Source organism: Pteropus vampyrus, unplaced genomic scaffold (assembly GCF_000151845.1).
Source record: "Pteropus vampyrus isolate Shadow unplaced genomic scaffold, Pvam_2.0 Scaffold505, whole genome shotgun sequence".
NCBI lineage: Eukaryota > Metazoa > Chordata > Mammalia > Chiroptera > Pteropodidae > Pteropus > Pteropus vampyrus.
Genome location: NW_011889286.1, coordinates 1,281,923 through 1,309,366, shown reverse-complemented (window position 1 = coordinate 1,309,366; position 27,444 = coordinate 1,281,923). Strand labels below are relative to the sequence as shown.

Sequence of the window (27,444 nt, the reverse complement as noted above, 5' to 3'; positions counted from 1 at the left end):
AGTTAGAGTTGCTGTTATACAATAAGGACAGGGAGGAGTATGTTTGGTACCCAGGGCATTCACAGGTATGTCACTTGGTGCTTTCATGCTCAGAGATAACTTTTAATATGTAATTATAGAAACCACAGCCCAACACGGGCTACTAAGGGCTTAGACACCTCATGGATGAAAGGCTGGGTGTCCCTTCCAAGACCAGTCAGAATTCTAGGAAAATCTAGACAGGTTGGTAGGAGAGGAAGATGGTAAATATCAGTTACAACTTTGTGACTAAATAAAGGATAGTAGCTTGCTTTACTAACCTTGATTCTTTTCAGAGATTGTGACAAGTCTCTACTTTGAAGGGAACTCTGCAACTTATTGAACTTGTATCTCCAGTCAGGTAAAAAAGAAGGAATCTTCTTTCATTAAAATGGAGAGGGTTCCGCATAAGCAAAGCACAGAAGCAATAAACATTAAGCGGTAGCATGTTTTTCCAGCAGAATGTATAATGGGGTGATAGGGAGTGTGCTGAGACTTGCCTAAGGTCACCTGAAGAAGAATCGGAAGAGGAGGCCTCAAATCTAGGGCTTCTTATTTTAAGTACCAAACTTGCTCCTTTATCCTATTTACCCTACTGAGTAAGAGCCACAGAGTCAGCCTCTGATAATGTAAAAATGTATGCACCATGGTTGCTACCCTCAAAAACTAATTTAAACTTGTCTTTAAGCATATATTTCAAGTAAAGAATAACACAAAGCAGCCAGAACTAAGTGCCAAATAAATTAATCATACAGTAGTCAGACAGTGCTACAAAAGCTCCTAAGGAAAAAATACTTTCCCAAGGACGGTCAGGTAGGCAGACTCCACTCGTGATCTTGAGCCTGGTTTTACCAATACTCACCGTGTTAACAGCAGAGTTTGGAGAAGGGCTATCCTTACCAATGCCGTGACCTTTAATTTGGGGTGTCCCTTGTACTAACTATGCAGCTAGGAGGATATTTTTGTACTATATGAATGCTTACATGCTTCAGATGTCAAACTCTTCCCCAGCATTTCTATCTTGCTCAATGGTCCTAGGTACGAAGTGGCTATGGTGGCAGGGCTGTAGGCTACTCATGACATCATGCATTTCCTCTCACCAAGGCTGACTTGCTTATCACTTCTGCTGAGTGCTTAATCTGCCAAAAGCACAGAGTATCTCTGAGCCTCCTATATGGTACCATTTCCCAGGGATACTAGTGGCAGTTTGATTATATTGAACTCCTTCTATCATGGAGGGGACAGAGAGTTGTCCTCACTGAATAGATACAGATGCTAATTTTGGATTTGCTGTTCTTGCTTGTAACTCTTCTGCTAGCACCACCATTCGTAGGCTTACAAAAATGTCTTATTCACCATCATGATATTTCTCACAACATTGCTTCCAATCAAGGAATTCATTTCTCAGCAAAAGAAGTCTGTCAATGGGCTCAAGCCCATGGAATTCACTCTTATTATATACCTCATCACCCAGAAACAACTGGCCCAACAGAATGGTGGAATGAGCTCAACTGTGGCTCCAGTTGGGAGACAGTACTCCGAAATAATGGGGTCTGTCTTACAGAATGTTGTATATATGTTGACTTGGTGACCAATATATGGTACTATTTCTTCCATAACTAGGATACGGAGATCTCAGAATCAAGGGCTGAACATGGTAATAGAAATATATGCTTAAAGACAAGTTTAAATTAGGCTGAACATTGTTACTATGACACCTGAAAACTCACAGAATTTTTGTTCTCTGTCACTGAAATTTTAAGCTCTGCTAGTTTGTAGATCTTGGTCCCCAAGGGAGAAAATCTTCTACCAGGGTAAAAACCAAAGATTCCATTGAGTTAAAAGTTTAGACTTCCCTTCTGGCCATTTTTGGGTCTTAGTGCCACTGAAGTCACAAGAAAAAAAGGGGCATTACTTTACTAGTTGTAGGTGATTAACCCCAAGAGGAAATTCAATTTCAGATGACTGTGTCTGGAGCCTAGGGGATTCTCAAGGGCATCCATTACTACAATAATAAATGTGGAAAATCATAGGTAACCAAAACACGTAGAATCTCTAAGGATTTAGACATTTTAAGGAATGAAGGTTTAGGTAACTCTATCACCCCAATAGCTAAAAAAAATATTGACCAGATGATACCCTGGACAAGGATGGTGAAAATACAAAAATGTGAAACAGATAGTGTGTATAGATAGATAGATAGATAGATAGATAGATAGATAGATAGATAGATAGATATAGACATATTTATATCTGATCTTCCTATATACGTATATGTAATTTTATATATAATTTACTTATATATAATTTATTTATATATGCATATATATACTTTATGACCAGTTATACAAACAAGGACTATGACAGTTATGCATATTTTCTTCTTTCTGTGTGTGTGTATTATTTTATTTTCTATCCTCCTTCCCTTATTATATCATACAAGTTGTTAGGGGTTAACTTTGCAATTTACTCTTCAAGGAAGAAAATAATCAGATGATGAAACTCTACTTTGGAGGGAGTAATCAACATGACCTGGTAATGGGTAGTGTGACTGTCCCCCAGCGATGGATACAATGACTGTTGACACTTTGCATCTCCGTATATTGAAGAGAGGATGAGAATGTCTTTCTTCATACAAAAGATGGTTACATCTTATTAGGTGAAAGAACCACTTTTTAATAGTTGTGGGAAAGTAGTAAATGTATGCTGAGTATCTGAAGGAGTATTCTTGAACAACTGTCTTTCCAATTTGAACCCAACCTTCTAAACTCCGCTTTGTGATACCGAGGTTTCTGCTGTGCTGCCCATCTCTGTCAGTTGGAACTCCTGGAAGAATATTGCAGGGCTGGAAGAGAAATAAAGAACTTCGTCCTTTCTGTTGTGCCTGTTTGCTTCCTATTTCTGTCAGACTCGTACCCAGCCATGGCAATTTGTTTCAAGGCAGCAATTGAATACCGTCTGAAGTTTTTACAATAGAGCTTCACTGTGCTTTCTCAGAAACACCAGTTCAAGCCAGCTGGACCCCCTTTTTTAGCAGGATTGAGTCCCAACCCCAATGGACCCTCCTCCAAACTCAGCAATACCAGTCCCAGCCAAGCAGTTTGCTTTGCTCAGAAGTTTAACTTTCAGCTCTGTGGGTCCCCTCTTTAAAGATTTTAGGTTTTAATAACTCCAAACTCTCTCCCTTTGTTCCCCCCAATTCTAAAGATAGTAGTTGCTTCTTGCAGTTGCTACTTCCATGATATCTTAGTCTTTCTTTTTGCCTTTTCAGTTAGTGAGCAATTTTTCTGAGCGAGTTAACAGTTCTTTATGTTAATTCTCTATGTTTAAATTTTCAAAATACCTGGCATGGCTCTGTTCTAATTAGACCCTGACTGATACATCTCTCAAGGGGGAATCTCCACAATGAGGTGGCAGACAAAGGTGGAAGCCCTACCTTTGAACCTGGCCTCCATCACACGTTATGCTTCAGCAACATCAGCATTGCCTATAGCTCCCCATTTATCATGTGGTTTGTGCTTCTCTGTGGTTTGTACTTATGCTAAGAATCATGACAAGACCATCTCTTTGGATCAAAGGTGAGTAATGAGGGATAGAGCTAGAGATAAAAGTTAGGCCAGGCTATGAATGAACCATAAAGAGTTTTACTTTACAGTGTTGAGAGGGTAGACTTGGAAAGATTTTAACCTGAGGAATGATATGGAAACAGTACTATTTCAGGAGCTACATCTAGAAGCCATATCTGAATGTTCTTTTAGAACAAAATTTCCCCTCCCTATCTTAACATTCTTGCTGAGGAAAAGATATCCCAAAACCTATAGAGCTCTTTATTCCTCTGCCTATACTGCCAGCTCTCCTCTGAGGGCAAAGCTTACAACTTTTGGCCACTCAGAGGAGGCATTTTCCACCCTCATAATCACTACCACCACCACCACCACCACCATTATATTTTGCAGGTTAACAGAGGGTAGGGAAAATATGGCCGAGGAAGTGAAAGATTGAGAAAGGGGAAAGTAGAGGTTAATGGAAGAGAAGACTGGGAGACAGAAGTTGGTAGAAAAGAGAGAAGTTTATAAAAGTAAAAATAACAGATGGGCTTCAGTGAGAATAGGGTATTCTCATCAATAAGTGAATATATTTAATCCTTTCAATAACTATGGGGCTAAGTAGAAAGAGTAAAGGCTACTCAAGACCTTCTATTTTCAGCAGAAAGCTATATTCTGTTTGAGAAGAACTTAACTGGTAACTTGATGCTTTGAATCTAATGGGAATGAGAAGTCTCATAGGACAACTTGTATAGACTGAATGTTTGTGCCTTCCCCAAAATTCATATGTTGAAATCTTCTCCCTCGAGGTGATGGTACTAGGAGGTAGGGTCTTTGGAAGGTAACTAGGTCATCAGAGCAGAACCCTCAGGAATGGGATTAGTGCTCTTACAAAAAAGGCCCAAGAGAGCTCCCTCGCTCCTTCCACCATGTAGGGACACAGATAGAAGCCAGCAGTGTACAACTAATCTGGAAGAGGGCCTTCATCAGAACCCAACCATGCTAGCACCCTGATCTTGAACTTCTACCCTCTAGATCAGTGAGACATAAATTTCTGTTGTTTATAAGCCACCCAGTCTATGGTATTTTGTTATAGCAGCCTTAATGGTCTAAGACAACAACCTTCTCTGTAATCTATTTCATTTTATTATAAAACTGTGAATGATGAAATTAAAAATAATGAGGAGAACATAGGTATAGCTTAAGGGCATCCTTATATAAAGACCACCAAGAACAGAAGGAAGGGCTTTTAATTAAGCCCCCTACCTAGCCCCTGTGATCTCAAACTTCTCATCCATTCAATAAGTATTTAAATGAGTCTACATTGTTCTAGATGCTGGACTCATAGTATTAAATGAGACAGTTGGTGTGCCTGCCTTCATAGGGTTTACAGCCCAGAAATTAAGATGTGTACATAACAAAATGTTTAGTGCTCTGTGAGATAAAGTAGTGTAGGAATAGGAAAGACTGAGAAATTCCAATTAGCAGTAGGTGAGAAAAGAACCAGGAAAAGCTTTATGAAAAATATGGCATTGAATCTGGCTTTGGAAATGTAGACAGAATTTGAGCAGGTAGGAGAGAAAGAAGGAAGGAAGAGAAAGGAGAGAAAGAGGCAGGAAGCATGGCATAAGCAAAGGCCCCAAAATGGGAAACTTTGGGATGTGGGTGGAGAAGAGTTGATAGGATTATTGGGATGGAGCTTAAGGTGACTAATAGGAACTTCACCCCTCCATTGCCAGCCCCCCAAATTATTTCCCTAGCCCCAGTTTTACCCTTCTGGAGCTAACCTACCCCATTAGCTTTTCCATCTCTTGCTACTTCCACTTCCCCATCTCTGCCCACAAGGGAGCCCTCAATCAGAATAGAGAGATTTATGAGCAGTAGCACTTCTTTCTTTGGATCTATGGCCAAAGATCAATAGCTATAATGCAGAAAATTAATCCATATTCATTGGAATTGAATTGAGCTAATGATATTATAAAAACTCCCTGGAAATCCATGAAAGAGAATTAAGAGAAAGTTGTTCTAATGTCACTATTGTCTGCCAAGCTACCAGATTAAGAAATCAGCCAAGGTTAGTTCCTTTTCATTTTTAAAGGAAGCTTAAAAGGTCATCTAGGGGCATAGCTATTTTGTCCACTCAGATGCAGAGGGCATGGAGATGGAAGAGATGTGTTTTTCTACATGGATTTGGAGATCTAGAAAGTAGAATTGACTAAATGAACTCTGGGGTCACTTCCAGCTTTAGAATCCTATGACTCCTGGATGTCTAATGTCACAAGGAGTCACAGACGTGCTTCAGGAATGTCATATGCAAACATTAACTTGGAAAATAGTTTGGCTTCTGAAAATATACCTCTTTCCTGGTCCCCTCTCCTGTCTCATGGAGTTTGTGGTCATTTTCAGAAACAGACCTCCAGTCTCTACCCATCATACATCTCACAAAACAAAAACAGACACAAGATTCACAAGGAAGCTTTAAGCTAATGCGGTTGCGAAAACTGGAGAACTCTCAAAAGAAAGGTAAGAGTGTGGCCTGGTAAAAGTTTGCAGGAGTGCAGGCAGAGGCACTGGATTCCAGAGTTGACTTCACCTCCTACTAGCTGTGGGGAAATGACGTAATCCCTTAGAGGCTTGTTTTCTTTATCTGCAGAATGAGAACAATAAAATAATAATTCTAGCCTCAACAGGGTTACTACAAAGATTACTTAACATAGTGCATGATGAAAGTGCTTTGCAAACTACAAAGTGCTATTTAAAAGCATTATTATATTGTCCTAAAAGCTCAGAGATATTCTTCTGAGGTGGGTATCTTATAAATGAGATCAGTCAAGGGGTTCCCTCAGGTCCATAAAGGTCCCGAAATTATATGCTAAATTGTCTGTTGATGTATGTATATGCATTTTGAAAGAGAAATGGCCTGTAGCTTTTAACAGATTTTCCAAGAAGTTCGTGACCAATAGAGACTAAAAACTGAGAACCCCTGATATAAGGATACTGAGCAGTTGCTTCCTATCTCTGTGCAGATGGGACCAGAGACTTTTATACATCACATCAAGAGAGACTGTACTTAATCACTGCAAGGTGAAGCATCAAAACCATTGAAGAAAGTTGTAAAATCTTGGTGATCAGCCACATGAATGGTCTGGGTGCTGACTTGCCCTGGAGCAAGTGGAATGGCATTCATGGCTTCTTGACAGTTTTTTAGTCTTTCGTGCTGCCCAAACCAGAAGTTTTGTTCAGCTCTGTGTGACCAAAGTCCTCTGGAGCAAAACTTCAGGGCTGCCTTTTCACATACTATATGCAGTACTCCCTGAGGTTGGGCAAAGGGGAGCCTTGCCTCCAGGTTACCACCTATCCCTACCCCCTCCCAATCTCAATCCCCACAGCTAAAGGAATCACAGAGTTTATGGTGGCCTCTTGCTCTCCTACACCCTTTCTGAAACTCCAGTTGCTTCTTTGTTCTCTGAGCACTCATGGCCTGGGGAGGGAGAAGAGCATCTAGATTGCATTTTACTTTATATTATCTCGTATTTGGAACCCAGACTCAGGTACAGGGTGGTATCACACTCCTTTCTTTTAATTCAGGCCTGTCTGACATCTCCCTGGGGTCTCTGGAATCCACCAGGGGAAAATTAATCAGGGCACTCCACTCAATGTTTTTACTGTTCATGTCATTTTAGTCCCCACTGGCCACATGAAAATCCTGGAGGTCCTTAACCAAAGTCTTTTCCAGTTCCCTTATAAGATGGGGGCTTAGAAGATGACCCCACATCGAGAAGAAGTAAAGTGGTCATCTGGTCTTTGACCCTGACTGTGAGAAAACCATAGCGCTCCTTCCCTGAAGGGGCCCTGGGGTGGACACCTCACTCACTCCCCTCAGCAGGAGACCAGAAGCTTCTCCTAGCATCTGTCTGAGTTCCATGGATGTTTCTGTGTAAAATTTATTTTACATCTAGAATCAGTCCCTTTTGCTCCAACTTTCTGTGATTCTTGGGGCCCCATTAACTAATTTGGGTCTCTTTTCTTCCTCTGGGTTGTATTTATCTTTTTCTGGGAAACTGCCAAGCATTTGGGGGAGGCAGTGTGGGCAGAAATGACCACAAAACAAGAGGAAATATTCAAGGAGTCCAACAGCCATTTAACACAGATTTATTGAGCATCTGCCATGTTCTAGGAACTATGCAAGGCACACAAATAGTCTCTGGGTGAGTAAGCCTCTCCAAAAAGCCAGCTTCTCAAGACAGAGTAGCCACCCTACAAGGCAGTTCCACAATGCTCACCTGTCTTTGTAGAATTTATTCCAATCTGTCTAACAAGTAGCATGGTGATTTCTGTAAAGGACCTAAACCCCTACTGGACAGCAAATACCTTAAGGAAAAGAGAGGTCCAGACAATATTCTAAATTTCTTTGTTGAATTAAATTGAATTAAAACATAGTTCGTGCCCTGTTGTTTATTGTCCCTTTAGGGGGTGAAGAGCAAAATTATAAAGGAACAGACAGTGAACATGCACAATGCTCCTAAAGAATTCTCCTCCACTAAACCCACACACTCATGTATACACATACGCATATGTGCATATGCATGCATGCACACACATACACATTCAGAGGAGATTCTTGGCTCCCTGCCGCTTGCTTGAAAACCCAGGCTTCAAGAGACAATTAAATATTGATATCTTTACATCTCAGTATTTTCTTTTCAAATCCAAACAGCTCCAACAGGAGACATTGCTGGTGCTTATTTAACTCCTTAAAAACATTCACAAGGGGTTTTATTCTTTTAAAATTAAGTCATTAACAGCAGAGAAGATGCAACAGGCTGTGGGCTGGGAATGGGCTTACTCCCCTGAAATGAGCCTGTGGGATTCACTCACTTAGACTCAGCTCTCCTGGATCCAGGGCCCAGCCCCGCAAGCTGCACCTCACCTCCGTGGTCTGAAAAGGACAAAGAGATGCTCTCTGGCCATATTTTCCCAACAGTCACTTCACTGCCCTGCACTCAGAGGCTTGGCAGAGTAATGCAAATTGCCTGTGTGTAATGATGTCCTTGCTGAATAGATTAACCCAGTGGGAGAACCAGACAGGAAGAAGCAGGTGCTGGCTGCCAGGCCCTTAGCTCCCTCTCCCAGTACTACCATTGCCAGTGCTTCTAGATCAGGATGCTAATGGTCTTCTCACTACACTACCTTTCCCACCTGCCATTGGACCTCTATCACATGCACACTCTTGCCTTTTCTCCCGCAATTTGTCCCTCACAGCCTACCCTGTAGAATCTCCAAGCTCAGGGCTGAGAGGGGAGGGAACAAAGCCCTTTCCCAGGAGTTGTTTGAGTAAGAGTAGATAGGGAGCTTTCGAATGGGCCAGACTTTACCTCCTTGAGTTACTGATATATGCACTCATGTCTAATTCCCATCTGTGGGTGGGGCTTATGTCCTTGTATTCTCCACAAAAAACCAGACTAGAGCCTTCAACACAGTAAGTGCTCACCAAATAAATGCTTCTTGGATAGAATTTAATTCCAAAACTATAAGGCTGAGAAAGCATCCTTGAAATGATTTAAGCAGTCAACAGACATTCTGACTATGATTCCTGTTCCAGGCACTGTATAAACACTGGCATGGGGATTCTAGCCTAGCTCCTATGAGTTTCTTGAAATTATACACAAATTGTATGTTCACATGCTTTTCTATGGGGAAAGGACCTGTGGCTTTCACCAGCTTCTTCATAGGGTCATGACCCTTCCTAAAAAGTTATTAATGACTGCTAGTCTATGGGACATTAAGACCAAAAATCACAATGGTGTGATAAACCCTGGGACCAAGATGAGCACAAGATGGTTTGAGGGCATAGAAGAGGATTCAACCTATAGAAGACAGAGCCCTGAAATCAGGATCACTCTTTTGTAAGGTAGATATTACTAGTCCCATTTCACTAATAAGGAAAGTAAGGCTCAGAGAGGTTAGGCTACTTGACCAAGGTCACACATCGGTAGAGTTAAAATTGAACTCTAAGTCTCTCTGATTCCTAGTTCAGTGCTGACTTGCTCCCTATCTCCCTGCAGTCAGTTGCCTTGATATTTGAGAGTCCAGCTTTAAGACTCCTTGTGTTCCTCCAGGCATTGGGGAGCAGAGAAATAGAACCCCTGCAAAGGCTGTCTGAATTCTGAACAGCCATGGAGAGGGCTTGGCAGCTAGGCCTCTGGGTCCCCGGTGTGCACATCTTTGCATGCTTCAGCAGACCTTGTGTAGTCTATTTACCACATCTAAGACCAATTTCCTTTTCCTTCAGTTGCTTTGAAGATAATTGAAGGTACTTGCATTGTCTGCCTGGGAATGTAAAAAGCTAGCTAATGCTGCAATCGATGCTTCTTGCTTAATGCTGCGCCTCCGCCCACCCTGAGCAGCAGCTATCGCAGCCTTCAATGACTGCTTCTGCACATCTTCCCTGCCGGCTACTTTGTTAATCAGAAAAGGGCTGGGGGTTGAGGGGGCCCTCAGGATAATGGCAGGCAGATTGAGTTGTTAAGCCCGAATGAAATATTTAGTAGCACCATTTGCAGGATTCCACTGGTTAGAGCAGTACTCTCAGCACTGCTTGGGGATGGGGGTGGGGAATGATGCCCAACTTGAGCTCCCCAAGCTAGGGGCACTGATTAGCCTGTTCCAGCCTGCAGTGAGGGTGGGAGCAGCAGCTCTAGCTCAGTCTGAGAAAATGCCGCAGAGAGGAAGGAGGAGGGGACCAGCCAGGATGCGACCTCCTGGCTGGCACTATTCCCAGGGCAGACCGGGACTTCCTCTGGAGTGCAGGATGATAGGCTCTGTAAAACCTGCACCTGCAGCTTCTTAAAGAGCATAAAATGGGGATGCCCACCACCAAAGAGAAAGCTCCCATTGTCTCCATCCATCCACACCTCTTCTAGGTCCTGATGCTTTGTTTTGGAGCTCAGATTATCTTGGGAAGTTTAACAAAAGCTTACAGGGCTAGCTGAAGCATTGGGTTACCAGAGAAAGGAGTAGAAAAGATGGCATTCTCCCTGTTTTTCCTTTCTAGATTACTCTGGGTACAGAGCATGTTAGTCCTATGTACATTATACCACATCATATTGACTTCTTCATTTCTATAACCATGCAATCTCAGTATTAGATGGAACTTCATTCAACATTTATTGAGCTCCTCACCTACTATGATCAGGTGGAGTGTGTGTGTGTGTGTGTGTGTGTGTGTATACATACATACATACATACATACATACATACATACACACACACACACACACACACTATGCCATCTAGCCCATCCCACATTTAATAGTTTAGTCCCCTCTATAGTGTTCTTTCCCAAATTGACCAATGCTTGAATGCCTTCATGGATGGGAAATTCATTATTTCCTATTGATCCTCATCCCGAACAATTTTTGTTGGAAAGAATTCCTCTTAATCAGGCCAAATGTGTCCATTCAGCTTCTATTTATATCCTTGGCCCTTGTTCTCCTTACCCATTTCCTACCCCTAACCCCCAATCATTGCTGAAGCCATGATAGGGTCCTTCAGATATCCGAAAACAACCTCCAGGTTCCTTCCAACCCAGCAGCATGACCAAACTCTAATTTCTAAGCTGAGGAACAAGATGGACTGCGGCAGTGCTAAGCCTTTTGGGTGTCGAGTAACTTAATCCTGTCCTAACTCTTCTCCCTCATATTTATTTGATTCTTTTTCTACTTAATCTCTAGATCTAACACAAAGTAGCAGTCACGAAACTCCTCTGAAAACAGCAGGTTACAAAATTCCTGTTCTTGTCTGTGATACTGCCTTGTTGCAAATTCTTCTGCTAATAAAACTTAAAAAATAAAAATAAAAACAAAAAACAATTCTTTAAACATCATCAGAGAGCTACGAAGGTAGTCAGGACTTATGAACCAAAACACCAGAAAGAAGGGAAATGAATTGAGAAGCACCTTACATTCATGATTACTTTTGAAGTAATTCACTGCTTCATATGCAGTAGCTGAGAGACTGGGAAAACAAGCTTAAAATAGTAGCTAAGACACTGGGAAGCTAAGCAAGCTTTTGACAGTCTCATGAAGCTGAGGAGACGTAAACTAGAGTTCAGAGCTACCAAGGAATCCAGGATAAAGGTTGAGATCCTGTAGAGAAGAGAAGGTCAAAGAAGTGAGACCAATATTCAATGCCAATTTCCCTCAAGCATTTGTGATTTATAAGCAGCAGCCCAAGGAGCTGAGAAGCTTAACCAAAAAGCAGTTATGAGACTGGAAAATTAAAAAGAACCTTTAGCTCTCAGGTCCTCACTTTCAAGATGCCAGAAAAGGACTGAGGCTGGCTGAGCAAGTTGCACCCCTTCCTAACAGGATATTCATTTAAGGTTCAAGAAACATAGAAACAATGGCTGTGTCAAAAAGGGCCATGACCACATGCAGCCTATTCCCTCCACTACTTGTACTCAGTGTGCCCAAGGACAAGGCCTTTAACAAGTTCATCATTCAAAACATAGTAGAGGCCACAGATGTCAGGAACATTTCCAAAACGAGTGTCTTCATCTCCTCTACACTTCCCAAGCTGTATGTTAAAGTACATTACTGTGTAGGTTGTTTCATTCACAACAAGGTAGTTGGAAATCATTCTTGTGTAGCCTAGAAAGACCAAACATCCCCATCGCAATTTATAACTGCTGGTGCTGCCTCGTGACCTCTGCCAAAGCTCATGCAAGGGGCTGGGTCCTTAAAGACTGAAGAAAAACTGTCTTCCGGAAAAAATTTAAATACAACTAAAAAGAGATTTTAGCAGTCTTACAGTGCTAAGGAGACAAAAACGAGAGACCATTAAGGAGAAGAAGGCTCAGTAAACATTCCAGGATTTATTTGGGATGTATAAAGTGCTAAACCCAAAAAGTAAAAACAGTAGAGACTGGAACCCAGCTTCAAAGAAACTGGAACTCAGCTTCAAATACAGGTGATCTTCCCTTACTCTAATTGACTAAGTAAATCTTATCTGGAAGAAGATAACATCATTCAGAGTACAATTTTTCATAACAATGCCTGGCATTCAATAAAAAATGACTAGGCATTCCAAGACACAGAATGAAATGGCTAAGAACCAAAATAAAGAACAGATCATAGCTGAACCAAATATTGATGTTTTCAGACACAGACTTTAAAAATAACTATGATGAGTATCTTCAGAGAAGTAGATCAAAATGGAAAATATCAGACAAAAATAGCTACTTTGGAATCTTTTAAAACAATATGATCTAGAACTAAAAATATATAATAGCTAAAATCAATAATTTGGGTTTAACAAGGGGTTAGACACTACCGAAGGGAGGAAGTTTGGGACAATAGGTTGGAAGACAATAACCAGATTGATAAAGGAGAGACTATTTTTAAAAGATGGAAATGTAGAAGAGTATAAGACACAGAGAAACAATTTAACATATGTGAAACTGGACTCCTGGAAGAAAGAGAGAGAAAAAATATGGCATAAACAATAGTTGAAGAATAATGGCTGAGGATTTTCTAAAACTGCAGGAAGTCATCAATCCACAGATTTTCAGAGAATCTCAAGCAAGATAAATGTATACCTAGGTACAGCATAGCAAAACTGTTGAAAACCCAGAACCAAGAGAAGCATTTGAAGCGGCCAGATAATAAACCCCACATAACTTTCAAATGAGTAACAATAAAACACAGATAATTTCTTAATAGAAATGATTATAGTACTAAAATTAATGATTTTCCATTTATTGTGAAAAATCAAAGATGCATGTTATAATACTAGGAGTAGCCACTAAAAGAATAGCAAAATACTATACTACTAACACAGTAATAGAAATCGTAAAACATATTTTATTAACTCAAAAGAAGAATAGAAAAGAGGATAAAAGGAGCATTTAATAAAAGATACAAATAAACAATATGTTTAAGCCCAAATATATTAGTAATCACATAAAACAGTAAATATATTAAATTCTTTTTTAGAAAACGAAAATTGTCAGTCATTTTTAATTTGTCAGGTAAGTTTTTAATATCTATTATTTATATTATTCTGAAAATATAAAATCTCTGGATTGGGGCAGACTAAAATTTCATTGGTTCCTTAAGGATGATATAATAAAAGCCAGATGATTAGACCTGTACATGCAAGAGGGGTTCTAGCACTAGAAGAGAGAAATCCCAAAATTATAAATCTAAGTCTCTATATAGGAAAATAGTTGTTTTCCTCCTCTCCAGAGAAAGGGAGAGAGATCTTATCTTTCTAATGTAAACAAATTTCCTCAGGAAAGAGGATAATGGAAGTCTCTACTCTAAAATGCAAGTATTTGGTTCTGGGGTAGATAAGGCTACTTTCCCTTTGAAAGGGAGTAAATGGCTCCATGATAAAGGATAAAAGCAGCTGTGGGTCTATCACCCTTAAAATTTGAGGAGCAAATATGTCTGGGAGAAGGCATTCTTCATTATTATAGTGATTCATTTTCTTTGCTTAGAATGACTTAGAAAAATTTAACTGTGAAACATAAAAATACTTATATTGCTTTCCATCAACTATGATGAAAAAAACAACTATATTCTGTTTACAAGTGATGAGTCAAATACAATACCACAGAAAAGGTAAAAGTAAAAGAATAGAAAAAGATACATTATGCAAACACTAACCAAAAGAAAGCTAGTGTGGCTATGTTTATGTCAGACAAAGTAGACTTTAAGGCAACAAGAATTAACAGATATATAAACATACATACATACATACATACATACATACATACATACATACATACATACATAATGATATATATGTATATCTATGATATGTCCTAATGACGAAAGCTTAATCTACCAGGAAGATATAAAAATTCAAAATTTGTATGCACTTTTTAACAAGACCTCAAAATATATTTTTAAAAAATTGGAGCAATGAGAAATAAAGGATTTCTTACATTTTTCTCAGGAACTGGTAGAATTAATGTACAAAAACATCATAAAGGACATAGAAGTTTTGAAATATATGCTTAATAAGCCTAAATAAATTAAAATTATTAAACTAATTTAAAATATATAAAAACAATACACTCAATATTCACTTGGAGTAACAGGTACCAGATATAGCCCCCCCGCCCCAAAACAACTAAAAAATTGAACAAAATTTATAAGACTATGGTGTTCAAGACTTTGGACATCAGACAACAGAGAATAGTGATCCCTGAGAGATGAGAAATAAAGGAGGTAAGCTCTGTGATTACCCCCCAGATTTGTGCCTAGAGAAAGTTTCCAAGCTGTGGTGCAAAGAGGAGAAAACCAGTGGGATTCAGGTGATCTCCCTGAATTGAGGAAATAGATTCAGATATTTGGTGAAGCCAAGGCAGCCAGAGTTCATTCATATCATAGCTCGCTAATGCTCTCATATTAATTTTTCAGTCTTTTTTAATAGATATATTTCAGTTTTAATAGTTTCCACTGCTAGGTCTTCAAATTCCTATTCTTTTCTTGTACAATGTCTAAACTACCATAATCCCATAGACAATGTCTAAACCATCATAATCCCATCGAGTATAGTTTTCATCTCAAACATTGATGTTTTTTCATCTCTAGGAATTCAAACTGGGTCTTTTTTATATTTTTTATGTCTCTATTTATGCATAGTATAGTTAAATCTTTCATCTAGCTTTTTGAGTGTATGGAATACAGTTATAGTAACTTTTTGATGCCTTTGTCTAATAATTCTACCATTTGGATTAGTCTTGACTGATTGAAAAGTCTCCTCACTACAGGTATAATTTTTCTGCTTCTTTACATAACTGATGATTTCTTAATTGGATGCCAAGCATTATAAATTTTATCCCATTAAGTGTTGGATATTTTTGTATTCTTATAAATATTCCCTAGCTTTGTTCTGGAACATAGTCAAGCTATTTAGACCTTTTTGAAGTTTGGTTCATTAGGCTTTATTAGGTAGAACCATACCAACATTTAATGTAGTGTCAATTGTTCCCACTACTGAGGCAAAATCCTCTGGTTTCTCCTCCTGATGCTCCATGAATTATGGTTTCCACTCTGGATAGTGGGAATAAGCACAATTCTCAGTCCTATGTGAGTACCAGAGATAATCTTTTCAGGTTTATTCCCCGGCCCCTCAGGTAGTTTCCTCAAATGTATGCTCTTAGCAGTACCCATCTGAATATTTACAGGGGATCCTCTGAAGATCTTTGGCTGGGTGGTGCTCATTCTCTCTCTCTCTCCCCTACTTCCTCTTGTGAAGTTAAATTGCATTAAATTTCAAATGTATACCTTAAACCCTTAAGAAACCACTAAAATAGCAAGACAAAAATTACAACTAAACTTAACAACAATGATAAGATGGACTCATAACAAATATTCAATTGATCCACATAATAGCAGACATCATGGGCAAGTCTAATACAACAATATACAAAAGGATAATATATTACAACTAGAAATACAATATTGGTTTAACATTCAAAAATCAAAATAATTCATTGTATTAACAAAACAAAAAATACAAATTATACAATCATCTCAATAGATGCAGAAAAGCATTTTACAAAATTTAATATCCACACCTTATAAACATTCACAGAAACCTAGAAATCAAAGAGAATTTTCTCAACCTGGTCATCTACAAAAACCTACAGGTAATATTATACTCAAAGAAAAATATAGGTACAAACGGCAACTCTGATGAATTATACCATGCATTTAAGAAATAAATCTACAAAAATTCTTACAGAGAATGGGGAAACTTAACATTTCCCAACTTATATGATATCACCAGTATAATATAAATATTTCTCAACCAGTATAATCTTGATACAAAATCCTAATAAGAACATTACAGTGAGAAAAACTGCAGATCAATCTCTCTCATGAACATAAATGCAAAAATCCTAAACAAATTATTAGTAAATTGAATTCAATGATATATAAAAAGAATAAGACATTGCAATCAACTTGGGCTTATTTCAGGAAAGCAAAGTTTGTTTACTATCTGAAAATCAATCAATGTAATTGATCGTAATTCTCCAATAACAGAATAAAGGAAGAAATAATTGCATGATCATCTCAATAGGTGTAGAATAGTTATTTGACAAAATTGAACACTCATTCATGTTTAAAATTAGAAGGAAAAAAAAGGTTAGCAAATTAGCCACAGAAGAAATTTTTTTTAATTTTATAAAGAATAACTACAAAAATCTTGCAGCAAACACCATTCTTAATGATAAATATTAAAAAACTCCTGTGAAGCAATGATGTCCACTATCACCCCTCCTATTCAACATTATATTATTGGTTGGACCCAGAGTGATAAGGCGAAAGAAGAAATGATATAACGATTGAGAATAAATAATTAAATCAGTCACTTTGCAAAGATAAATTGATAGAATTTAAAAATTAATACAACCAAGTCATGCAAGCTTACAACTCAACAAGAAAAAATTAATTGTATTTCTATATGTAATGAACAAATAATTAAGAAATTTTTTTACCTAGAAATACATCCTCAAAAAAACAGATGTGTAAGACCTCTAGACAAAACCTATATACTGTATTAAGATAAATTAAAGAAGACTTAAATTATTAAGGAGATATGACATATTTAGGGATTGGAAGAATCCATATTTTCAATAAAATATTGTTTAAAAAGTCAATTCTCTTGAAATTGACATAAAATTCAAAATCTCAGCATGTTTTTTGTGCTGTAGAGATTTGACAAACTGATTCTAAAATTTACATAAAAATAAAAAGCAATAAAATAGCAAAGACAATTTTAAAGAAAAGAAGTGAATTTAGAGGATCTAAACTATTAGATATTAAGTTTATTATAAAACTCCAGAAATTAAGATACGATGTAATTGGCACAAAGTTAGCCAATGTATAATGGAACAGAATACAAGAATCAAAAACAGGATTATATATGCTATCATTTCACTTCAAACAAAGGCAATATGACAAAAACAGTGAGAAATGAACAGTCTTTTCAATAAGTGGAGCTCAACCAACTGGTATTTATAAGAGAAAAAAAAAAAAAACTTTGATCCCTACCCCTCACACCATACACAAAAACCTATTCCAAATATATTTTAAATAAAAAAGTGAAAGGTAAAACAATAAAGCTTCTAGAACATAGGAGAATATATTAATGACCTTGAAGCAGATAAATATTTCTTAAGCAGGGCACCAAATACACTGACCATAAAGGAAAATGTTGATAATTGGACATTAAAATTTAAAACTTTTGCTTATCAAGTGATATTTTTAAAAAGTGAAAAGACAACCCACATAGTGGGAGAAGATATTTGCAATATGTATATTTGACCTAAAACCTCATGTATAGAATATATAAAAGACTTACAATCAATAAGAAGAATCACGGAAAATCCAATAAAAAAAATGGGGAAAGGATGAATAGGTATTTCACAAAAGAGGATATCTATGTGTCCAATAAGCATATGAAAAGGCACTCAATTTCATTAGTCATCAGGGAAATGCAAATAAAACCACAATGAGTGCCTACTACAGGCTCACTAAAATAAAAATTTAAAAAAAACCTAAACATTGATATTAACCAACTGTCAGCAAAGATATGGAGCAAATGGAACTCTTACAGACTGCTGGTACAAGTATAAATTGGTACAACCAGAAGTCTACTCCTAGGTATTATATACCTAAAGAAGTGCATATATATGTACCAGAAGACATTCTTAACAGCAACACTCGGGGTTGTGGGGCAGTGTCCATCAATAGTAAAATGTGTAAATAAGTTGTGATACATTCCTACAGTGGAATACTGTGCAACAAAGAAAATGGATGAACTATCGCTATTTGCAACAGCATGGATGTAGCTTACAAGTGTAATATGGAACAAAAGTTACACACAGAATAGCATATACTTCATGACTTTATCTGTACAAAGTTCAAAAGCAGGCAAAACTCCACAGCAACGGAAGTCAAAACAGTGGTTATGTTTGGTAGGGTTAGTGACTAAGAGAGGCATGGGAGAGGAAACAGGTAATAGTCTACTTCTTGATCTGGATGGTAGTTGGTTACATGACAGTGAAAATTTGTTGGATTATACAGATAAGATTTGTGCACGTCTCTGTATATATTTTTGGCTTCTATTTTTGAAATGCTTACCAAAAATTAAAATAAGGTTACAAACATCATCTGTAGCACGGTTTTATATATGTAAACCTGTACAAAAAATATGTGCTAAACATACATAACTATACATGCCAAAATGTTAACAATGATTATGTCTGAGTGCTGATTTATGAGTAATTTTCCATTTCTTTATACCTTTTTGTATTGTCTGGATATTTTCTATAGGAATATATTACTTTCATTAGAAGAATAAAAATAAAGCCTTAAATTATGTTCTAATTTTCAGATGGTAAAATAATATTGTTTAAAGAAGAAAAGAGTCCTAATCTTTTACAAATACATAATTGAAGCATTTACATATGAAATAATATGATGTCTAGCAGGGGGTAAGAAAAAGTGGGGAGTATAGTTTTTTTTAATGGCCATATATTAGCAATTGCTGAGGTTGAACTCTGGTCCATGGGGGTTCATTATACTCTTTTCTCTACCTGTGAGTATTTGAATAATAAAAAGTTGAAAAATAAACAACATTCTTTCATAAACATAGAATTTATGCACAGCAGATATTACCCATAGCAAAAGCTATGTATAATCTGTGCACAGAGAGAGGGTGAAGTATTAGAGATAATTTTCTCAATATTTGGATGGAGGAGAGCTGAGCTCTATAAGGAATCTGGCATGGTCACTATGCTCATGCCACGTTGGAGGTCTACTGGAATCCAAGCCTTGGTCAAGAGTCCAGCTCATAGAACCACTACTCCAAAGGAAGGGAGCCATGGAGGGATCTGAACTTTCCACCAGCCTAGAGAGTCCCAATCCCAATGGAGCACATGGTGACTTAAAAAATGGAATACCAATAGCTGACCCTTTTTCTAGAGCCTTATTCTTCTCTTACTCTTCTCTCAAAGGATACAAGGAGGCAACTTTCTTCATGGGGAATCAGGACCTACCTTAGAAGTTTCTTGCCCTTTCAAGCCTAGGAGTAAGTGATCAAGGACAGGAATTGATTGGGAAGTGGAGACAAGGGGAGCCCTAAATTGCTCTAAATAGAAGGGCAGTAGCTGCTGTTGAGTTCTGGCCAGAGCTGGAGGCTCTTGGGTGCTATCTACACTGGGCCTCAGATCCCATGAATGTCATCTGCTTGGCTCTTGTCCTAACTTTTAGTCTACTCTTCACCTGAGCCTGATCAGCCTTGATGTGGGCATGATTACATCTCAATCTGTCTATGACCAATCTGACTTTGACACTCTAGGATGCTATAGTCTTGTCTATCACCTCTTTTGGTTTATGGATAAAATTACCAGTAGCTGAATTTTCAACAAATTTCAAATACAGGTCAAAGACCCTAATTTCTTTAAAAGAGGGGTTTTAGGTAGGAGGGGTTCTTAAGGCAGCTGAGAAATCTTCAAAATGGGGAAAAGACTGCCCTACTACTTCACAAAAATCAGAATTGGGCTATTACCTAAAAATATATGTTTCACTTGTTTTTTAATCTGAGGGCAACCTAGAACTTGAAAATTGATCAAGGATGACAAACTAAGGCATTCTCTGTGCAATAGAAATATAACGCAAGCCACAAATGTGAACTAAATATATAATTTTAAACTTTCTCATAGCCAATTTTAAAAAGTAAAAAAGAAACATGTGAAATTAATATTTTATTAAATCTAATATAACCAAAACATTATTATTGCAACATGTAATAAACATAAAATATTAATGAGACATTTACATTCTTTTTTGTACTATGTCTTTGAAATCCAGTGTATATTTTATACTTAGCACATTCAGTCCAGACTAGCCATATTTCAAGAGCTCAATATTCACATGTGGCTAGTGCCTCTAGAAGCTAAGTGAGTAATGTTACTCCTAAAGACCACTGAAAACATATAGTTTGGGGGCTGGGCTTTCAATCATAAACTGCCTCAGTGACCCCAAAGCACCAACCATACCCATGGAGAACCCGTTACTCTATTCAAGCCCTAGAGAAGATTGGAGGCTAGTAATAGTGGCTGCTAATAACCACGGCCTTTGGGTTTTCTCTTGTTTTAGCTCACTTGGCACTGCAGTGAGAGCCTCCATCCTCTCCCAGTCTTTCTCTTTACCAGCATCTGGATTCCCCCACCACTAATCATCCCATGCTCTTCCATGGCACACTTGCAGATGGCAGGATATAACCTTGAACTTCTCCAACAAGCCTGCCCATCTCCAAAAAGCAATAGGTCAGCAACAGCTCCCAAGGCTCTGCATCTCATGTAAATGGTCTCACTGGTCAGACCATTGACAAGGATTTAGTACACACTAGGCCCCACACTAGGCACCGAAAATCTCAGTGCAAATGAGAGGTAGGAGGGGACAGCCAAGAGGGCAGATAAGAAAACCCAGATTCTAGGGGATGTGGAACTACCATATATTGATTCCTTCCAGGTCTAAACACATGCATTGCTAATTTAGCCATTGGCCCAGCTCTGTGAGATAGAAATTATTATTCCCATTTCACAAATGAGAAAATTAAGGAACTCATAGAGTGAAAGCAATTTGTCTAACGTGATCCTCAGGATTTGGCAGAGTTGATATTAGAATCCAGGTCTTTCTGAATTCACTAATTTTTTTCACTACAAATAGCCTCTAAACACCCCTAGCAAATAGATGCACCCGAGTAATTCAATAGATTGTGTATTTCAGGGGCAGTTATGGTATAATTCTCCTATCTCCTATCTTACCAACCTCACTCAGTTAAATCCCCCAACCATTGTGATTCTGCCCCTGGTACTCTGACTCACAAACAAGAAACGTTTATTCCCCCTGAGATTTCCACTCTGCATCTGTCGTGGACCCTTTAAGAGTCTGCTACCTCCCTCACACTATAGAGCAGGGCCAGAGACTCTGAGATAAGCCCCAGCTCAGGCTGGAAGCTAAATCAGTCAAGACTCAAGTCTTCTCATAACTGAGAAACTTATACTTGAAAGGAGCCTTCAAACTTATCCAGCTCCCCAACTCAAGTTGGAGTCATCTCCACAGGTACTCAACCTGTCTTTTACTCTCTCTTCCCTCAGAAGAAATTTCCTAGTCTTTATTTGATGGTCTTCCTCTGGTGACCAGGAACTCACTCCCTCCCTTGGGAAATAATGCCCACCTTGGTCAGCTCAAGGTGGATAAACCTCTCCTTGCATTGGGCCCAAGGCCATCTTCCTGAGACTTTAACACACATCCTCTTTCTACTCTTTAGGGATGTGAAGAACAAGCATGTCCTCTTGCTCAGAATATTCTCTTCCGAGATAGTTATAATGCTCCTGTGAGTCTTTTGGCCTTCAAACCAGACATCTTCATTTCCTTCAACCACTCTTCGTGAGACATGGCCATTACCTTCCACCCCATCTCCATCACTCTCCACTGAATGTGCTCTAGCTGGCAGGTCGCTCTGATAGTGTACTATAAAAAGGGGTTAGTATTTGCTACAATTCTCTTTTCCCTGTCTCTTTTCCTATTTCTCTTCCTCCCAGGTTCATCACGAAGAAAGAATTAGATCAGATCCTGGGGCCTCAGTCCCAGGCATTCCTATGGGACTCTGGCAGCCAATTTATTAGCATCTCTATCAAGAGCACACCTGGGCTTTCCATCCAGACTCCCATCATACCTCAGAGAGACTTTTGCTACCAGCCATTGCTAGAGGAGGTGGGCACATACAAGCAGAAACAGGTTAAATTGCCAGGACTTCAAATGGTCTTGGAAAACCTTCAGAACTCTTTGGGTAATGGCTGTGGGACAACCTGCCTCTTTGACTAAAGGGAACTGCATTACTATCATCCAAATACTATGGGACAATCCAGGAAAAATAATAATGCCCATGTCAATTGCCCCTCGACCTAGAAGGGAACACTATTTTCAAAGACATTTTTATACGCCCTGTACCAGGACTCCTTCTCTTTCTTAGGACACCATGAATGGGCACCATAAATGAAGCAACACAGACTTGGGATAGATGATGAGAAAATACCCTGGATTACAGCCTGGGATGCTGAGGCTCGTGACAAAGTCATCTGAGGACGCCCATGGAGGATGTCCTTTGCTCAGAGTTGAAGGGGCATTCTACCACCCACACATTTTGGGAAGGCCCCTCAGACACTGGGGCACACTTGAAATCCAGCCTGAACCCAATTATATCACTTCTGTTCCCCAGTCATACAACGAGCCTGCATAACTGCATGAGAGGCTGAAGTATAAGCAAGAGCAAACTTCACTCTTCCCACTAGCCTGGCTGTGACATCACCCCAGTTCTGGCTAAATTTGCAGAGGAAGCATACATAAGAACGCCAGGGGCATCTCAAAGAGCAGGAGGGGCCCTGGAACTACCGCCTACCCAACTTGTTTTATACGCTATTGAAGACCTGTCCCTATTGCCAAGGCCTTACAGTCTGGGAACTCATCATACCTCAATGATGGAAAATTCAATTACACTACAGGCAGCAGAGAGTGGGGTATGGGCTGTCCAGGGAGTTAATCACATAGTAAAGGCTGGAGGAGAAATTCTGTAGAGAAAGTGGAGGCTTCAAGGAGGACACATGGGAGGTCTAATCAATCACTGGAGCCAATACAGTTCCTCTCGTAATTCCAATTATGTTGGCCCAGATAGGGCTGTAATGGCAAACACTCCCATGGATGGCTCCCTCGGATCCATGCACCCACCACCCTCATAACTCCAGCCCAGCCAGTACACTCCAGCTCTCAGTCCAGTGGCCCAGGGGACATTGTAAACCAGCCCTCTTCACATATTTGTCTCCATTTATCTTTCTGCAGTCCCAGGTTTTCCTCTGCCTGGTGCCACTGTCATCCCCCAGCTGAAAGCACTTGGCAAAGGCTCTGGTAAGCTCATTCACACTTACATGTTGTCTTTTGAAGAACAAAGACATTAAACTAAAGGAATAACATTCAAATGATGGACATTGGTAGGGAGAGTATTTCTGGTTTAGAAAGCAGAATGACATGCTTCCAAGATCTTGGGGTCCAACTGTAGGTGCCAGCTTCTTCTGATTCTCAGGAGGCTGTTACTACCTCCTGGAGCCAAAAATCTCAATGGATAACAGCACAAACAGATAGCTGTGCCTTCTTTCCTTACTCCCAATGTGATTTGTAAGCAGTGCCCACCCTCAACCATAGATATCCCCAATAGATCCCAACCCAGCCAAACCAGAGGTTCACTGTGTGACCCTGGGGCAGTCTCTTCACTTACTTGACACTGTTTTCTCATTTATGAGACAAGGGGCTTGTAACAGATGGCTCCTAAGCCCACTTTCTTATGGACATTCTGGTAACCTGGATCTCTGAGCTGCAGGTGACACTTGTCTCTTAGTGAGAAAGGTTGTCCTCATCTTCCCCTACACCTTCTCTTCCTGGATACCCACCCTTATAAAGATAAAAAGGTTCAGTAGATATATGCTTAAAGATTCCTCTTTTTTCCTAGCCCTTTCTTTGCACACATTTAAGTGATGCCTGGAAGGACAAGAAACGGGTAGTAAAGAATTTCTCTAATAGATCAATTAGGTATTTCGATCCTGGTCTAGGATGAAAAAAAGAAGGTAAAGGAAGTACAAGAGGTTGAATCTGATATCCTAGCCCAATTAGATCCTAATTTTAACAAACATCTGGTCCTGAGTTGACTCCAGGGCAAGATACATGGACAAAAAGAGGCCTTCTTCTCCCTACTGGGCTGCACCAAATAGTTCCTATTGAAGATTGGAGATGGCTTGGCATGGGGGTTGGCAAAGGGGGCTTGACTCACTGGCTGCTAAAGCCCCTTCTGGTTTTGGCATTCTTAGAACACCAAGCCATATTATTTACATTCACCCCGTGAATGGGTCTATTATGTACTGGTGACTGGACAGGCTACCAGGTGGTTCGGTGAGAAGCACTGAAAAAGACTAGCCCTCACATGGGCTGGGCCATCAGGGTTCCCTGCAATAGCTGTGATGCCACCTTACCTGTCCCTTTTCAGAGCCCCTGCCAGCCGAGGGCCCAGTTTCCAAGGCTGGATGCCCATGTGGGTCACTGTCAGCATCACCACCCCTCCTTCTGTGCACACACAGATCCCTATTTATGACCATAGGAGAGGCAAGCAGGCCAGGGAAACAGTCATTTCTATGTTAACTGCCCACATGTGGCCTGAGGGATGGAAAATGAAACTGTGAAACTGCTCAGAAATCAGGGGAATTGGAGTCCTCAACCTTGAAGGCTAAGAAGAGCCCTGGCCTTCTGGGTCTGACTTGCATTTGAGCTCCAGCTTTGGATACCAAGGGCCCATCTCACTGCAAGAAGGACTGCTGGCCCTGGAAACCAGAGACCAGTGTGACTTAGCTTAGAACACCACTATGCCCAAAAGTGGGGAAAGCATATGACCCCCTTAGCATACTCAGGGCTAAACACAGCCAGCCTGGCCTTGCCCCTTTTTATCAAAACTAACTCTCCGAAAAGAGGCAGGGATGCCCAATGGAAGAAACACAACCAGGACTCAGAAGACTGGGTTCTGCCAGATGTGCAAACTTGTCACCTAGTTTGTCCCTTTCTCTGGGCCTCGGTTTCCCTATAAAGGGTTAGCCTTTATGACCCCAAAGTTTCTTCCAACACAGTCTCTCCCCTCGAATAAAGGGTCTGTTAGACCCATTCACAGGGTGAATGTAAATAATATGGCTGACGCATTTCCTCTCCTAACTAGTTGTCTTCTAACAGAGAGAAAAACTTCTGTCAGAAAGAATGAAGAGACAGTGATAGAACTTCAGGCAGGAGAACAAGCCAGCTGGTGTACCCTCTTGAGATAGAGAAAATTGGTTAAAGATGTCCTCTGACAAAAATGAAAGGTTTGACTTGACATAGAAACTTGATCTCACTATTTGGCTGAGTATTTCCAAAAAATAGGCAGGAAGAAGGAGATGGTCATTAGCTCAGACCCCAACCTTCTTGAGGGCAACTCCAATAATGGACAAAGCAAGTGTCACCAGATGCCTTACTACTCCTCGCCCAGCATCAGTCTTGTTGTCTGAATATCTATTGGGTGCAAAGGGGATGGTGACTTCCTGCCAATACTGTGGCCTTTGGCAGAGGTGTGGGAAGAGATGGTTCTGCAAACCAGACTATATACAAGGGATACTGGATTAAAAGAAACACTAAGGGCAGTCTTAGGAGGTGGAAATTTAAAAAACAGTACAGGTCACCCAGAAGAGATTTGGCATAACTGGGTGGAAACAAAGTCTACTCATTTACTTTGGTCATTAAGAAAAAAGTACAAACTGATTATATGTGGCATGTGAGGGCTAGTCTTTTTCAGTGCTTCTCGCCGAACTACCTGGTGGCCTGTCCAGTCACCAGTACATAATACACAGATCTTCCCATCTCCCTCTCCTTCTTGCCCAGTATAACAATATCTGGCATTAATGAATTGTCTTTATAATATAATTATAGACCTGAAATTTCATCCATACCCATTCTCATTTAAATTTTGTTGTAGCATTTTATTAATGAGAAAACTGAGGCTCAGAAAGGTTAAAAGACTTAGTCAAGATCAGACAATCAATAACTGGATTTGAATCTAGGTCCCTAGAGTCTACATCTAGAACTCTTTCCACTGTGTCACAGCTGCTGGGATGGGGGGAGTGAGGCAAGCTGGTGAGCAGACATCAGTCAACTCCCTCATGGCAGGAGGGCAGCAGCAGGGCCAGTGCTGATGGAGGCCCAGGGGCCCAAGGCATGATGGGAGAGTTTTCCTGCAAAATGGAGCAGGCCGCCAGCATGCTCATTACCCAACCTTATTCCATTTCATAATAAATGGATTCCCTGGAGGGCCAAGCATGATGGGGTGGGGTGAGATGGGGAGTGAAGACTATTACGAGATTTTAACCTTCGTCTTCTCTTTCTGGGCCTCTGGAACAGCTGTTCAACAAAATGGATCTGTGCAGACAATCATTTTTGCTGCATTACTTAATATACAGTTGCTCTCGGCAAGAGATATAATTGACTTGCTTAACTAATCAATCTTTCTATAAGCATAGCTGCTTTTACTCTCCCACTGGGGGAGGGAAGCAGGGGAAGGGGGAGGAAAGAGAAATTGCAAGGAACAACCTTTGGCATGAATTACAGAGCTCTAACACCCAGCTAAGATTTCAAAGCCAGGGGTAAAAACTGCTGTAAAGCTTTCCCACCCAGTTTCCTTCTGTCCAGAAATGGTCTGTGGTGGCCTGGGATAACAATCCTCTCATGTGAAATGGAAGCACAAGTGACAAGAGAAGTCAAAGAAGCCATGGGCTCAGCAATCCAAAATCATCTTCAGTTGTCTTTGGAGTAACTTGCTGTATATTTAGAAATAGGAGTATGTCAGATGACCTAGGATTTCACTGAAATTAAGTAATGAAGCCATGAATAAAATCTCAGTTGAGTTGAACATAAAATATCCAGCCTCTCCCATGTTCTGTTTAGCCTCATCCCAGCTCAGTTTTCCATCTCTCCTCTTTTGAGGAATAAGCAGCATCACCCAGGAAACTCCTTCCAAGTGCAGACCCAGACCACATTGCCCTCTCTCTAACAAGCTCTACATCCGACTCACCCCTTCTCTTGATTCTAAAAAGGAAAACTCAATCCTCCTTCCTTTTCTTCTCTTCCCCTCCACCTCCACTCTCCATCACTCTCCATACCTACACACACACACACTCATACACCACCTGGGCTCTGCTGAATTTGGGACTATCATTCTAAATTTAGAGGAA

At 39.8% G+C, this 27,444-nt stretch overlaps 1 pseudogene; it reads left to right on the top strand.

Moving 5' to 3' along the window:
• Positions 1-25,728, top strand: part of LOC111732928 — a 38,408-nt pseudogene extending 12,680 nt beyond the window's left edge.
• The last annotated feature ends 1,716 nt before the right edge of the window (positions 25,729-27,444 follow it).